A 5,000-nucleotide genomic window follows, 5' to 3' on the forward strand; every position below is an offset into this window, starting at 1 on the left:
CGGCCTGGGGCTGAGGGGTTCAGAGTGTGGGAGGGGGCTCAGGGCTGATGCAGGGAGGTGGGGTTCAGGAGGAGATGCGGGCTCTGGGCTGGGTGTGTGTGGCCAAGGGGTTTAGAGTGTGGGAGGGGGCTCTGGGCTAGGGCAGGGGGATGGGAGTGTGGGAGGAGGTTTGGGGTACAGGTTCCAGAAGGGAGCTTGGGTGCGGGGCTGGGGCAAGAGGTTGGGGTGCAGGATGGGGTGAGGGTGACTCCAACTCATCCTCAATCTTAGATTTCCTCCCTGAAATGTATCTCCTATACTGCCCAGCCCTCTCCTGGACATTACAAGATATATTATGTCTGTTATTCCTTTAAGAGAATAATATGCACATAACTTGCCACCCCAAATGGAGTTTCCTAGATACTTCCATTTAAAAGGACTGAATTAGATAAAATAATAAAACAAATTTATTAACAACAAAGGGATAGATTTTAAGTGAGTGCAAGTAATGAGGCATAAGAGTGAGGAATGGTTAAAAGAAAAATTAAAATAAGATGTTTACTAATACCTAACTTAACAGACTATATCAGATTCAAACAAAGTTTCTCACCACATGCTTTCAGTCAAGGACCTCTTCTCCCAGAATCCAGTGAATGCCTCCTTTGTCACTTCAGTGCAGTGATTGTGATGGGGGGAGAGAGAGAGAGAGGTCCCTTGGGGAGTATGTCTGTCCTTTTTATAGTTTCAGTCCCTCCCTTGAAAAACGTTTCCAGCTGGGCACCCTTCCTGTTTGATGACTCTGTTTACTGCTTAAATGCAAATTAAGCAGAGCACACATTCCTTTGTCTAGGACAGACCAGTTTGCTAGCCTCAGTTTGGGCAGGGCTGTGGGGTTTGGAACATGTGTTAATAACACCATACAGTGGTATCTTATAACTTCATATACAGTGTTCCCACACATATTTTATCAGGTGTTACTAACCAGAAAATTATGAGCATTCAAATGATACTTTACAAAGCATACTTTGTACAAAGATTATTACAATAGCGCATAGGGTGTGCATACAGGGGTGTATTCTGTCACAGAGGGTCCCTCAAATGCCCCTTCAGAGGCTAAATGATGTTGACCCCACTGGATCGGAGCCCAGTGGAGTGGGCAGGGCTGGGCTCCTCTACCACTGGCCCACTACTGGGGAGCTATAACCATTAGGCCACCAAGGACTCAATTACACCATGTCTACGACCCTTTCCTGATTGTTTTTCATGAACTTTCAATCGTTTGATCTCTGTTAGGTCATGGATTAGTAAAAAGCAAATTTACAATTGTATGATCAAATGCCATATTTGAAATTTGAAATCCAGGCTGATTTGGTGAATAAGGTTAGTTACAGTGGGCTAGATCCTCAAGTGCATCTGAACTCCAGTTAGTGCTGGAAACTATTTCCCACCATCTTTCTGCACCACCTCTCATCCTGATTTCTGAATTCCAGTTCAGCCCTGATACGGTTTAGAGCAGCGACTGGGAAGCTCCTACTTGTGCTATCTGGAACATACCAATAGGCCACTCCAACACCCCAAGGTTGCCAGTGTGCAGAGCACTCCATTCACAATCCCACCCACAGCATGCCCAGTAGGCTATGGGGGGCAGAAGCTGTTAGGGTGGCTGTCCATCCCCTGTGGGCCACAAGATCAGCGTAAGGGGACAGAGTGCGGTCTGAGGATCTGGCCCCATGTGAATTAGGAATTGTTTGTTTGATTATAATATTTATAGTTTCAACATTCTGCAGACAAACAATATATTTATCCACTGCAGTAATTCTTGAATAAGGAACAAATGCAAGAATTTCACAAAACTGTCCATGGACAATTCAGGAACCGACAAAAAGTGACATTTTAATAAATTATTCATTGCAAATTATTCGCTCAGCTCTGATAGTGCAGATAGTTGAGATTGGCTGTTGCTTTCATCTTTGCTTTCTCACAAGGATAAGTACTGACTGCGTATCAGCACTGAAGGGAATGTGAAAGATGCAGTGAAAAACGCCTTCCCAATAAAATATAGACAGCACTGCGGAATCCACTGCTGTTATACACTGATGTAAAACATGCAGTACCAATGAAGCTAGAAATGTTTATAAAGCCGAGAAGTCTCTTAAGACAGAACAAGGGTTTAAGTAGGTTTTTAGTACTTTTTCTTGTCTTGTCACCCACTCCACCCCTGTGGCAGCTAGCTAGCTAACGTCTATGGGGAAAATGGTCCTTCTTTCCATGAACAATGACTTCAAATTTAAAACTTCAAAGCCTTTTAAAATATATTAAAGCCATTTTAATTTGCCCCCTTTTCCTTCAACAATCCAGCAAGGCCTCTTTGGCTCCACATTTTGCTGTCTGAGTCACTCCCTGTTTCCCATTCACCCCCCTATGGCATTTTATTTCCCACAGAGGATATTTTCTAAAGGGCCAACCTGTTCAGGAGCATATTATCTAGGTCAGTGGAGGATCCCAGCAGAATCTGCCATTCATAAAAGGGCTGTTTTCTGTCCCTTATATCCCTCTCTGTTTTCTGTACTGATTGGGTGTCTACTGTCATAGTCATGCTTTGACTCAAAGGAAAAGACTGATCGCCCTTCAAAGCTCAATGATGTTACTCCTAGATCAGCCCATAGGAATCATTCTGAAAGTAATATTCCCTATTTTATAAACAGGGAAACTGAGGCACAGAGCTATAAAGTGGCTTGCCTATGGTCATGCAGGAATTTTCTGGCACCTCCAGGAACAGAACCTAAATCTTAGAGCATCCAGTGCTATGCCTTAACCGCACAACCATCCTTACTTCCCAACAATAAAATAGCTGCCCAGCCCTTTAATGAACAGTTATTTCATGCATCTGACGAAGTGGGTATTCACCCATGAAAGCTTATGCTCCAATACGTCTGTTAGTCTATAAGGTGCCACAGGACTCTGTTGCTTTTTACAGATCCAGACTAACACGGCTACCCCTCTGATACTTAGTTGGTATGTCATTCTTTCCAGCTGAGTCTAGACCATCGTGTGTTTGTGCTTTTAGAATTTTTTGGAACTTGTCAAAAGACTGGCACAGCTGTTCACATGAGGGGCTTTTCTCACCCTCAGCAGTGTTCCATGGACTGTTTGTGTTTGTTTACAACTGTGGTCCTGTAGCTTACATTTAGGGCTGCACCAAAATGAGCAGATAAAAACAGTTGCAAAGATCGTTGGCTCAAACACATTGAACTTATCCAAGATTTTCCTCTTAAGAGCTTAGATAGGCTTGAATCAGCAAATACTGTGCATCATCTTAACACTTGGGCACAAAAGCAGAAATAATAACAAGCACTGGTTGAAGTGGGAAAAGCTGAATATGATACATTATCCAGCTGAAAAAACAGCCTGGAAATTTGCTTTATAAAACTCACCTTACAGAATTTCACCTAATAAACCACATGCGTACACTGTACTAAATCTTGTTCAATTTCAAAGCATCATCACAGAATGCCATTTTTAATCACATTCCTGATGAACACTTTGTCCTGTTTCGGAAGGACATGCACATTATTTATGAACAGATTTTCTTCTTTTTCTTGTGTTTACCTTTACTGTTTAAACTAAAATGGTTCAGAATAGGGATCTGTGAGCCATCTGGGACAAAATCAGATTAAACATGAACCTTTGCCCAAAACTGGAACCAAACCCTAAATGATTTTTTTGAGGTTTGAAAAAAATCCAGTTAGCTTTTTTAAAAAATGTATTTCTTATTTTCACACACCTCTATAATTGCAGGTTCCATTTGGCACTGACAATAGAAGTGCTGAAAAGAACTAGAAAGATTATTCCTGTAGAATTGCCAGTCCATTTCTGCAGCCTCAAGAGGTATGGACTATTTGAATACAGATCAGACTGTATGTTGTTTGTCCAAATCAAACCAACACTTTTCATATCACAAGTCCAGAATCAATGTAATCTCCACTTTCCTGTACCCACAGGGACTTCCAAAATACCCATGAGTGCATCCGATTGTCATACTGGGAGATCATTGTCTGGCAGATGATACATTGCATCATTCAATCCACATTTCTGCTTCTGCAGTGTCATATCTGTGGGTGGCACTGGGCTCTCTCATATATACTCCTAAAAATGTGGAAACCATCTATCGTTTAGTAATAATATGGCTAGCAAAATTCCTGATTTCTTCTGAGCCCCCATGCTCATCTGTGTTCTGAGAGGGCCATATCTTTTTTTCTGAATTGGTGTATCTTGTCTCTTCTTTTTTTAAACCTCAATTTTATAGTAAAATACTAGGAATGACCTTGTGATTTCTACCATTACCAAATTAATCCATGCAACAATTTGCTTAATTTTTTAATTAACAATCTTTTAACCAAAAATAAACACTCTTTAAGATATTTACTGTTTAAGACTAAGTAAATGTATTTAATTCAAAGAAGTTCCCTTTGTGATATGTTAATTAGCAAACAGCTTTCTTTAGGCTACAGGTCACTCTTGGTTCAGTCAGGTCAGAATTTGCAGACTTACCAGTTAGCAGGTTTCCAGGTCGTGATGTACCTTGGCAAAGCGAATCCCTTTGTAGTAGTTGGCCCTAGAAGAAAGTTGGAAAGGATGTTGAGTGTGCTGCCCATTGAGTAATGTTTAGCATTGAAAAAAATCCATTGTGAAGGAGCTTGCAGAGCTGTACTGCTGTGCTGAGGAGCTTTTCTGAAAGAGTAGAGTTGGTATAAAAGGACAGAATAATAATGTACTATATTGATTCTACATAAATGACAACAGTGTATTTTGTTTGTTTTCTGTGTGCATGCTTTCTACATGAGGACTGTTTCCATGATCTTTCAGAGTGATTCAGACACTAAGCACCGACCCAGTATAAATCAGAGATGAAGCTAATTGCTTTGATTAATTTCAGGTCCCTTTTAACAGCACTAGCTGAAATGATCCAAGCTTATCAAACTTCTACCTGTAAATGCTCTGATAAGCTTGAACAGTCAACT

Source organism: Terrapene carolina, unplaced genomic scaffold (genome assembly GCF_002925995.2).
Source record: "Terrapene carolina triunguis isolate 2854851 unplaced genomic scaffold, T_m_triunguis-2.0 Scaffold68, whole genome shotgun sequence".
In the NCBI taxonomy this organism is placed as follows: domain Eukaryota; kingdom Metazoa; phylum Chordata; order Testudines; family Emydidae; genus Terrapene; species Terrapene triunguis.